General features: G+C 40.3%; 1 long non-coding RNA gene across 2 annotated transcripts in view; it reads right to left on the bottom strand.

The window, feature by feature from the left end:
* Positions 1-12239, bottom strand: part of LOC115856308 (uncharacterized) — a 32824-nt gene extending 20585 nt beyond the window's left edge. For both annotated transcript variants that reach the window (XR_009559301.1, XR_009559300.1), the window contains exons 1-2: positions 12115-12239; positions 1996-2240 (exon numbers count right to left, since the gene is read on the bottom strand). This is a non-coding gene — a long non-coding RNA (uncharacterized lncRNA). The remainder of the gene's footprint in view (positions 1-1995; positions 2241-12114) is intronic.
* Positions 12240-12384: the final 145 nt, after the last annotated feature.

Below are 12384 nucleotides of genomic sequence, written 5' to 3'. Positions count from 1 at the left end.
CTGGAACCCATCTTGGCTGAGCAATGTGCGCACCACCATGAAGGACCCTGAGTCAGAATGATTGGCCAGAGACAACCTGGAAACTAACCCCATTACCCCTGAGACTATGGGCTGCGTGGCAGAGCAGTTCTCCTGGGTTCCCTTACCCAGCTGCTCTCTGCCTGGGTGCCCCTTCCCAATAAAGTCTCTTGCTTTGTCAGCACGTGTATCTCCTCAGACAATTCACTTCTGAGTGTTAGACAAGAGCCCACTCTTGGGCCCTGGAAGGGGTTCCCATTCCTGCAACAGAAGTACTCTTCTGGGATAAAGGTTTTATCACTCTGGCAAGAACTCCGGGAGAAGGTGTTGACATGCTTCTAGAATGGCTCTTAGAAGCTTGGAAAAAGTGACAGCTCCTCTTAAGTAGAAATGCTAGAACTACCATGGCAGGCAGTGGAAAAGGGGTCAAAAAGTTTAAGGAAGTTAGCATGCTAGAATGGACAGTTTGTGTAAGCCCTAAAAACCTACCAAATGACTTTGTTCCGAAGGAAGGCCAAAGCAATGAAGAATATGCTGGTAAGAGGGGCAGCATCTCTGAGCTATCAGTGGTAGCTCTCCTCTAAAGGGCAGAGGTGATGGTAGAATGTTGTTACAGAATTGGGTTCACAAATAGCAATGGGAATGATGGGGTGGGGGAAATCCCAAAATAATAGAGGACAGGTGGAGGTGTTCAGCCATCAGACGCCAGGTGGTACAATTATCATAATGAGGAAGGTCAGAGTGGAATGCAGGGCAAAGTTATAGAGTGGCATCTTCAGAGGTAAGATAGTTGGTAACAGTTCTTCACCCAATTCCATTGTGTGTTGGAGGGGTGGGGTTGGCAGGGTAGGGGTGAGGAATTTCCCCACACCAACCAGAAAGTTTCTGACATCAGCTGGGTGTCCTACAATTCAATTCAATTCTGACACTATCTACCTGGAGCTAGCATCAGATTCTACAGGTTAAAGGCTCAGTGCCACAAGGCTTCCCTCCACTTCAGATGCCAATCGCAAACCTAGGTTGTTACCTGTGCTTCTGATCGACTGGCTGTACACTGGAGCTTCCAATGACCACCTCTTCAGGTTCAGTTAATTTGCTAGAGCAATTCTCAGAACTCAGAGAAACATTTCACTTACCTGATCACCAATTTATTATAAAAGGGTGTAAATCCAGCTAGATGAAGCGATACACAAGGTGAGGTCCTGAACAAAGGAGTCTCTGTCCTCTTGGAGTTTGGGGCCTGGCACGGTGGCACATGGAAGCTTCTGGTTCCCCAACCTAGAAGCTCTCTGAACCCTGTCCTTTGTGGGTTTTTTGAAGTCTTCATTACATAGGTATGATTGATTAAATCATTGGCCACTGGTAATTGAACTTAATCTCTAGCCCCTCTCCCATCTCCCTTGCCTGGAGGTCAGGGGTGGGACTGAAAGTTGCAACCCTTTAATCAAACAGTTGGCTCCAGTATCCTTACCTGAGCCAGTTTTCAGACCTGGAACCCACTGACTAAAAGAGAGGTTAGGTGCTCTGGAATAAGACCCTGTGACACCATGGCAAGTGTATACAGCACTGATTCCTCTAATGTTTACCCAAAGGGACTGATGGCCATTAACTCAGGTACTATAACCTGGGGAAAGGAGAGTATTCAGACATCTCAAAGACAATCAGTTACAGGGTCTAATTAACTTTGATACATGGAGATCCAAAGCATCATCATGGCCTCCCTGTTAGTGGGGCATTAGGTGATCAGGTATTAAGTGGAATCTTGACCCAGCTCACAGTGGTCATTTTTCCAGTCCCTAAATGTGTAATTAGAATGGACATAATTGGTAGCACAACACCACATTGATTTCTTGACCTGTGTGATAGGAGCTATTGCAATGGGGAAGACCAGGTGGAGACTTCTAAAGCTACCCACCCCCATCTGTCAACAAATCAAAAACATTTCATCCTGGGGGGAATGTCAGAGATTAGTAGTACCTTTAAAAACCTGAAGAATGCAGGGATACTAGTCCCCAGTGTATCTCCATTTAATTGACCAGTCTGGATCTTGCAAAAACCAGATGGATTCTGGGGGGTGACAGTAGAGTATCACAAATTCAACGAAGTAGTAGTTGTACTTGCAGCAGCTATGCCAGATATAGTACTTTTGCTGGAGCAGAGTTACACAGCTTCAGGTATGTGGTAGGCAGGCATTAAGCTGGAAAATGCTTTCATTTCCATCCCTATCAAAAAGGAGAGAAAAAAATAAAAATTAAAAAAAAAAGAATCAGAAACAGGTTATGTTCTCTTGGAACGGATAACAGTATATATTTAGTCTATTCTCAGGGCTATGTTAAATCTTCTGCCCTCTGCCATAATATAATCTGAAGACACTTGGACTAACTGGACATCTCACAGAATATCACAGTGGTCCACTGTATCGATGGATCATGAGCCTGCATCCAGACCCCCATGTCATGTGCCACTGATGAACTGACATCTCTCCCTCAGCTCAAAACTATGGCCATATGGTGGGGGTAGAGAGTGTTCTTTATGACTGACAAAGCAGGAATAAGATCAAGCTGGGTTAATAGGTGAATTGGCCTCATATAGGTTCAAGACAAAAATGGATGGCAGGTGCACTGAAGTGCCAATTAGGGGTAGCCTTGAAAATAGCTGTGAGAGGAAATCCAATGAGCAGAGCTTCAGGTGGCGAACCTGGTCATTTACCCTGTGTAGAAAGAGAAGGAGCCCAAGGTTAGGATATACACAGTTCCATGGGTAGTGGTAAATGTTTTGGTAAGTTGATAAGGGGCCTAAAATAGAAAATATTGCAAGATTGGGGAGTAAGAAGTCTGGGGTAAAGGCACATGAATGGACCAATGAGAGAAGATGCAAAGTGTGAAAATCTTTGGGTCAAACGCCAAGGCCAATCAGAAAGCATCCAGTACAGAAGAGGCACTAACAACCAGGTAGATTAAATGACCGGCAGGTATTAGTCAGCCTCTGTCACGGGCTACCCTAATGAGAGCACAATGAACTAATGGAGGAGTAGCTATAATGGCAGAGAGGGAGACTATGCATGGGTTCCCACTGGCCAAGACTACTTTAGCTACTGATGTTGCCAAATGTCCCATATGCTAGCAACAGAGCTCACTGCTGTGCCACTGATATGGCACCATTCTTCAAGGAGACTTTGGTGGCAGGTTGACTATATTAGGCCCCTTCCATTCTGGATGGGCCAGAGATTTGTTCTAACAGGAATAGACATGTATTCTAGGTATGTATTTGTCTTTCCTACCCACGGGGCCTCCAGCAACATCAATATCTAAGGGCTTACAGAATTTTTTTTTTTTTCTTACAGAATATTTGATCCACCAACATAACTTCGTATATAACATTGCATCAGACCAAAGAACCCACTTTATAGCAAGGAGATTCAGCAGTGGCACGTGACGATGGGATCCACTGTTGACCCTAGATGCCACCAACATGATAGAATGATAGAAGGGTCTATCGAAGGCACAGCTGAGGTACAAGCTTGGATATGATATATCGAGGTTGGCACACCAACTGCCAGGATGCAGTATACATGCTAAATCAGTAACTTCTATATTGTACTGTGCCCTTAATACGTGGAGAATATATGGGTCCAGGAACCAATGAGTGGAAGTAGGCTAGGACACACTTAACATCAAGCCTACTTGGGGAATTTGTGCTTCCTATCCCTACAATTGTGTTCTGCAGATTTAGATGTTATGGTACCCTTGGGGAAATGTTTCCACCAGGGGACACAGTAAGAATCCTATTGAACTTTAAGCTATGGTTCTCATCATTCAGGCACTTTAAGCCCTTTGTGCCAAGGGATGAACAGTCAATAAGAAGTAATCATCTAGGTGGGGGAAATGGACCTGATCATCAGGAGGAGAGAGGGCTGTTGCTACACAATGGGGACAGGGAGGACTATCTTTGAAATCCAGGTGACCTACTGAGGCTTCTCTTAGTACTTCCTTATCCAGTTTTGATGGTAAATGGATAAAGTTATCAGTTAGGCCCGAGAAGTGCATGGTAACCGGGGGCTCAGATCCTCATGGTTGAAGATCTGGGTCAATCCTCCAACTAAGCCATCTAGACCAGTAGTGGTGTTAGCTACGGATGAGAGAAAACTACATTGATAACAAAGGAGGAATTTGATGAGTTTTGATTATATCTTGCTACCAGTTGCAGCAGAAGCAGCTGCAGTTCATTCCACTGACCCTCCCCTCATAAGTTTTCCCTAAGAACCCTCCAGTGTCCTGAAAAAGCTGCTTCCAGAATGTATATGAAGCAAATGGATCTAAGAGGCACAAAGGTGGACTGTTATGGATGCTGTGCTGTACTGTGTTGCCCAGATTCCCCCTTTAGAACTGGAGGACTTATTCCTCCAGCTACTGGGAAGGTTGGCTGATAGCTACAACTTAGATGAAGAAGCCACATCATCTAAGGTCATGCTCCTTTCCCAGGACAGCTCACAGCCAAAGACTCATGTATGTGGGGGTATAAAGGTTCAGACCTCATGCTCCACTTGGGACAACTCTGAAGGGACAACTGCTTCAGAACTCTCTATGGTGTCACACGAAGACACCATATTGTGATTCCATTGCAGCTCGGTTTATTCCTGTCTAATCCTGCTTCCTTCCAATCCTCCACAGGCATTAATCCGAAAGACACTCCCTGATAAATTTCCTCTATGGGTTTGCGTCTCATAGGACACAACTCATAGGAATTATCTTTATAGCATTTTACTTCTGGTGATAGTTGTTAAGTTATACCCTAATCTTTCCATTAATAAATCTATCTGTGATTATTTAACAGGAACTTTGTGAGTTTTTATGCCCAGTAGGACATTACTGTCATGAGACCTATCTTTTGGGTACCCAAAAATACATAGCAGAAAAAATAAGGCATGGTTTAGAAAAATATACATACTATTTTGCATTTTCTAGTTAAGTGATAAGTTTTACACATTTGAAGAAGGGGTAGATAGTCTAGGCTAATTTTTATCAAAAAATGACACTTTTTTTTACTAAGAAAGATCTTAAACTTGCCACAAAGAAAATGTAGAATATTTCTATTTTTAGAGAGGTAATTAGACTAATTTTAAAAAGTACGAGGTTTAGAATTTCAAAGTCCTGGCTTAAATACCAATTTCACTCTTTATTAGCTTTGTAACTTAAGGCAAGTTACTTAATTTTGCTAACATTGTCTATGGAGGGCAATGTTGTGAAGGGGTTAATTGTGTGGTCTCTGAAGCAAGATCACCTGGGTTCAAAGCTGTCACTTACTAACTAGGTAACATCAGATGAGTTAACTCATTTAACCTCTCTGTACCTCAGTTTCCTCCTCTTTAAAATGAAGATGATGATAGTGACTACCTTATAAGTTTGTTGAGATTAAATAAATTAATGTATGTAAAGTGCTTAGAACAATGTCATTGAGTGATGAATAAACTTACAAGCTGTTATTGTTATCTGTACTATAGGTTAACAATATTTGCCCATAGTGTTGTGGTAAAGATTAAATGAGGCAATACATGTGATACGATTAGCTCAAAGCCCCTAAACAATTGTAATCGTGAACATGTGTTATAGCTACTTCATAAGATTGTTTTAAAGATTCCTGGCATGGCCAGGTACTGTGCTAGGCATTGAAGATACAAATGGGAACAAAGACATACCAGACAGCCTTTGTGCTTGAGCTTAGAGCCTTAACAGGGATCAAGTGAGAGTGAATGTAATATGTTAGTCTTGCCTGGCACAAAGGAAGGTAGATAGATAGAAGTAAATATTCTTAGGCACATAGGGGAAATAGTATATAACCCATGTTCTTTCTCACTCTTACTCTTTTACCTTTTGGGTTCTATTTATCAATCATTTGCCATAATTATAGAGTTTGAGGGAAGGGAAGGGGTTGGGCTTCTTTCAATTTGTACTTTTTGTACCTCTCTAACTCACAGTCACTTTTTCTCATATTATACAATCAACAAAAACCTACTAAGGACCAAGACACCAGGAATAAACAGTTAAGACTACTCACGATGTGGGGGGGGGGGAACAAATAAATAACTGTAATACATTACATTATAGATTTTTTTTCCAATTTACAATAGTTATAAACAAAATGCTAAGGCAGCAAAGAGAAAGGGATGATTGATTTTGCAGAAGCTTTTTGTCTCCATTCCCTCAGCACGTAGTCTGTTTTACCACTCAAATCACTGCTTAAAATATTAATACGATTGATCTTTCAGAATTCTGTTTGTCTTCTTAGGTTTATACTAAACCAGGGTTTCTCAGCCTTGTCATTATTGACATTTTGGACAGGATATTTCTTTGTTGTAAGGGGCTGTCCTGTGCATTGTAGGATGCTTAGCAGCATTTCTGATCTTAGTAGCACTCACCCAGACTTGACAATCAAAAGTGTCTCCAGACGTTGCCAAATGTCCATTGCCCCTCTGAGAACCACTGCACTAAATCAATGATTATTTGTGGACTACAGTCTTATTAGTTATGTTCTCACCTTATAATGGAATAGTAATTATTTATCATTTATCATTGGTACATAGGAACTAGAGACTTTACTATCATGATCATTCAGCCACTTAATATGTGATTTGATATAAAGGAAATTACGTCAGTGATTTATGCACAAATCTACATTTTTAGATGTTTATATGTTGATTACTGGATCTTTTGTTTCTTTATCTTCACAAGGACAACATGATATTAAAATGGGACTGTCAGAGAATAAGAAAGAGCTCTTGGAAATCAAAAATATAATAGCATCTAATGGTTATCTATTGCTGTGTGATAAATTACCTCAAAACTTAGTGGCTTAAAACAAGAATAAACATGTATTATTTCAAATAGAGTTGCCATATGATCCAGCAATCCCATTCCTGGGCTTATATCCAGAAAAAAACTATAATTCCAAAAGATACATGCACCCCTATGTTCATAGCAGCACTATTCACAATAGCCAAGACATGGAAATAACCTAAATGTCCATCGACAGAGGAATGGATAAAAAAGATGTGGTACATATATAAATGGAATATTACTCAGCCATTAAAAAAGAATGAAATAATGCCATTTGCAGCAACATGGATGGACCTAGAGATTATCATACTAAGTAAGTCAGACAGAGAAAGAAATATCATATGATATCACTTATATATCAAATTTAAAATATGACACAAATGAACTTATCTATGAAACAGAAAGAGACTCACATATAGAGAACAGACTTGTGGTTGTCAAAGTAGGGGGTAGGGGAGGGATGGACTGGGAGTTTGGGATTAGCAGATGCAAATTATTATGTATAGAATGGATAAACAACAAGGTCCTACTGTATAGCACAGGGAACTATATTTAATATCCTGTAATAAACCATAATGGGAAAAAATATGAAAAGAATATACATATATGCATAACTAAATCACTTTGCTGTACAGCAGAAATGAACACAACTTGTAAATTAACTATACTGCAATAAAATAAATTTTAAAAAATAACATGTATTATTTCATAGTTTCTATGGATCAGAAATTTGGAAGTGGATTACCTAGGTGGTTGTGGGGGGGTCCCTCATAAGATTGCAGTTAGAATGTTAGCTGGGGCTGCAGTCATCTGAAGACTTGACTGGGGTGGGAGGGTCACCTTTCTAAGATGGCTCAAACACCTGGCTGGCAAGTTAGTGTTGGCTGTTCACAGGAGGCCTCAGCTCATTATGTGGGCCTCTCCATTGGATTACATGACATGGCTGCTGACTTCTCTCAGAGTAATTGATCCAGAAAAGAGCAAGTCAGAAGCAAGCTTATAAGTCATACATCATCACTTCCACCTTACTCTGTTGGTCATACAGACCAACCTTGATAGAATTTGAGAAGGGAGTACACAGAGATATGGATCGTTGGAGAGCATCTTAGAAGCTGTTTACCATAACACAGTAATAAAAAAAGTTCTAAGAGCTGTAACATAAAATCAGGGAAAATCACCTAGAAAGGAGAACCAAAACACAAGTAGATGGAAAATAGGAAAGAAAAAGTAAGAAAATGACAAAATCAATCAGGAAGCCCCAATATGACTAATAGAAGACTCAGGAAAAGAGGAGAGAAAAGAGAAGGGAGGACATTATCAAAGAAATTTAACAAGGTTGTAAGTTATAAAGTCAACATAGAAAGGCAATCTCTCTCTCTCTCTCTCTCTCTCTCTCTCTCACACACACACACACACTCAAGCATTGAACAACTGGAAAATGAAATTTTAGAATTCCATTTACAATATTATTAAAAATATAAATGCTTAGGAATAAATTTAACAAAAGATGTGTAAGCTTTCTACACTGAAAATTACAAAGCATTGCTGACAGAAATTTAAAAAGACCTTAATAAATAGAGAAATATACCATGTTCATGGATTGCAAAGTTCAGTATTGTTAAGATGTCAATTTTCCTCAAATAGAGCTCAATCAATTCCAATAAAGATCACAGCAGCTTAAAAAAAAGTGGATTAACAATTCAAAAATTTATATGGAAACACAAAAATCTTAGAACCAAAACATTCTTGAAAAAGAACTAATTTGGAGTAACTACACTTCCTTACTTTCAAGGCTTACTATAAATCTATAGTAATCATGACAATGTGGTTTGTATAAAGATAGACAAACAGATCAATGAGACAGAATTAAAAGTCCAGAAATAAATCCATAATTATATAGTCAATAGATTTTTGACAAAGGCTCCAAAGCAATTTAATGGGGAAAGGAAATTATTTTCAACAAATGGTGCTGGAACCATGTGGACAAAAATAAGCCCTCAAATCTCACCTCACATTATTTGCAAAATTTAAATCAAGATGAATCACATGCCTAAATGTAAAAGCCAAAATTCTCAGGTCATCCAAAAACATTATTAAGAGAATAAATAGTGAAGCTACACACTGGAAAAAATATTTGCAATTAATATATGATACAGGACCTGTATCCAAAATATTAATAAACTCAATAATAAGACAAACATCCTAATGAAAAATGGAAAAGTATTTCCACTTTTTCCTGTTTGTTGAAGTACAATTGACTTACAGTATTAGTTTCACGTAAAGAACATAGTGATTTCTTATTTTTATATATTTTATCTATACATTATAATGCTGACCTGAGCATCAGCAATAATAGAGATAAACTTTAAAACATGTATAAAGATGTTGTCCCACGTACACAAAAAAGCACATTTAACCATAGTGTAGGGCTAATCCACAGATCACTGTTTTCACAGCAATTTCTGCTTTATAAACTTTAGGATTTTTTTGTTTTCCTTCCTTCTACTTTCTTAGAGTTTAATTTGCTTTGTGTGTGTGGGGTAACAAAACACATAAAATATACCATTTTAACAATTTTTAAGTATACAGCTCAGCAGTGTTAACTATTTTCACAGTGCTGTAAAACAGACCTCCAGAACGTTTTCATCTTGCAATCTGAAACTCTGTTTCAGCAACTCCCCTTTCTCCTCCCCTCAAATCTCTAGTAACCGGCATCCTATTTTCTGTTTTATGAATTTGACTACTTTAGGTAACTCATATAAGTAGAATCATACAGTATTTGTCTTTTTGTGACTGGTTTATTTCTCTTTTTTTGGCTCCGCCATGAGGCATGCAGGATCTTTTTTCCCTGACCAGGTATCAAACTCGTGTCCCCTGCAGTGGAAGTGTGGAGTCCTAACCTCTGGGCCACCAAGGAAGTCCTGCGACTGGTTTATTTCACTTAGCATAATGTCCTCAAGTTTCATCTATGTTGTAGCATATGACAGGATTTTCCTCCTTTCAAAGATTAAAATTCATCTGTCCATGAACATTTGTGTTGCTTCTATCTCTTGACTATTATGAATGAACAGGAACGTTCATATGTGCTGTGAACGTGAGTATGCAAATACCTCTTTGAGACCCTACTCTCAATTCTTTTGGATATTCACCCAGAACTGGGATTGCTATATCATGTGGTAGTTCCATTCTCACTTTTTTGAAGAACCTCCATACTGCTTTCCACAGGGGCTGTACCATTTTGCAATCTCACCAACGGTGCATAAGGGTTCTGATTTCTCCACATCTTCACCTACACTTGTTATTTTCTTTTTTCCAAATATTAACCATCCTAATGAGTGTGAGTCGACATCTTGTGGTTTTGACATGCAGTTCTCTGATGATTAGTGATGCTGAGTATCTTTCCATATGCTTGTTGGACTGTTTAATCAGTTTGATTTTTTTGTTACTGAGTTGTAAGAGTTCTTTAGATATTCTGGGTATCTTATCACATATATGATTTGCAAATATTTTCTCCATTCCATAGGCTGCCTTTTCACTCTGCTGTGTCCTTTGATGCACAAAAGTTTTTTTTATTTTTTATTTTTGGCCGCACAGTGGGGCATGTGGGACTCTTAGTTCCCTGTGCCCCCTGCAATGGAAGTTTTTAAGTTTGATGTAGCCCCATTTGTCTATGTTGCCTGTGCTTTTGGTGTCATAAACAAGAAATCATTACCAAGAGCAATGACCTGAAGATTTTCCCCTATGTTTTCTTCTAGGAGTTTTATAGTTTTAGGTCTGATGTTTAAGTCTTTAATCCATTTTGAGTTAATTTTTGTATATGGTATAAGATAATGGTCCAAATTCATTCTTTTGCACATAGATACCCAGTTTTCCCAAAACCATTTGTTGAAGAGGCTGTCCTTTCCCCATTGAGTCATCATTGCACCTTTGCCAAAGATCATTTGACCATGTATGTGAGCGCTTTTTATTTTTTAAATAGACTTTATTTTTCAGAGCAGTTTTAGGTTCATAGCAAGTACAGAATTCCCATGTATCCTCTGCTCCCCTCCACATGCTAAATATGCTTTTAACTTCCCGAGGCGAACACAGATTGCAGATTTTAAACCTTTCTTCTTTTCAAATACATGCATTTAATGCTACAGATCTCCCTCTAAACACTGCTCACTGCATCCCATTAATTCTACTATGTTGTATTTTCATTATCCTTTAGTTCAAACTATATAAAAATTCCCACTGAAATATTCTTTGACATAGAGGTTTAGAATTATGTTGCTCACCTTCCAAACATTTGTGGATTTTCTGGCTTTTTGTTATTTCTAGTTCAATTCTAATGTGGTTACAGACCAAACTCTAATTTCAAGCCTTTTAAATTTGAGACTCGCTTTAAGACCTTGCCTCACAAACTTGATGCTGTTTTGTTATGATGGGAAAACCGGTAGGTTCAGACTCATTTTTTTCTGCTTTGGTTATGTATAGTCTACTGCGGTGGCTCAACGCTAAGTTTTGAGATCTTAAAACAGTATTCCTAACACACCACTGTAAAGCAATTATACTCCAATAAAGGTGTTAAAAAAAAAGAAAAAAAAAAACAGTATTCCATTCAGGGGCCCGTCCTCTAGGGTTACACCACAGTGATTAGGCTGCGGTTAAAGACAGAGTACTTTTTTTTTTTTTTTTGCGGTACGCGGGCCTCTCACCGTTGTGGCCTCTCCCGTCGCGGAGCACAGGCTCCGCACGCGCAGGCTCAGCGGCCATGGCTCACGGGCCCAGCCGCTCTGTGGCATGTGGGATCTTCCCGGACCGAGGCACGAACCGTGTCCCCTACATCGGCAGGCGGACTCTCAACCACTACGCCACCAGGGAAGCCCAAGACAGAGTATTTCTGAGCAGCATCATTGCGCTTTTCAGGAACGCCTTCCACCCCTCACGGAATGGCAGGGCGGTACAAGTGATTTCTCAGTCCTCCACAGCTAAGGGGTGGATAGTTCAGGAACTATCTGTGTACTTTACGAGGCAACGGATACAGTACCCTTTTTTTTTTTGGTCTCCTCATAGGTGACAAAGCTTCTGAGTTCTCAAATCTCAGAAGCTGAGGGAAAGAAAGGAAGTTGGGTAGAGTTCGAGAATGGTGGCAGAATGCCTCATCCCCGAATTGAGAGAGCACGTCTCTTGCGAGGCCTAACGAATCAGGGCCTCGGGTAACAGCGGCCCTTCAACTCCTCGGCCTAGTAACCCACCCGCAGAGATGGCCTCCCGCACGAACCTTTTCTTTCCTCCTTTCTTCTTTCCCAGCTGCTCAAACTTCCACTAGAAGTGGAACTGGGTGTGGCAAAAAGCCCGTCAGCGAACCGCCGGTCAGCGAACCGCCCCTCACGTGACAGACAAGAGGGCGCGGAGGACCTGGGGAACCTACGTCCGCCCTGGCCCCACCCACTTGACGCCACTCAGTGACCCCACCCCTCCGCCGTGGGGTGGAGCACGAGGCCCCGCCTCCAAACGGCCTCTCCTCGGAGCGCCAGGCTGACCAGTGGGG

The sequence above is a fragment of the Globicephala melas genome, chromosome 16 (genome assembly GCF_963455315.2).
Source record: "Globicephala melas chromosome 16, mGloMel1.2, whole genome shotgun sequence".
Classification (NCBI taxonomy): domain Eukaryota; kingdom Metazoa; phylum Chordata; class Mammalia; order Artiodactyla; family Delphinidae; genus Globicephala; species Globicephala melas.
The sequence above is the reverse complement of the archived record's forward strand: the minus strand, read 5'-3'. Positions and strand labels throughout refer to the sequence as shown.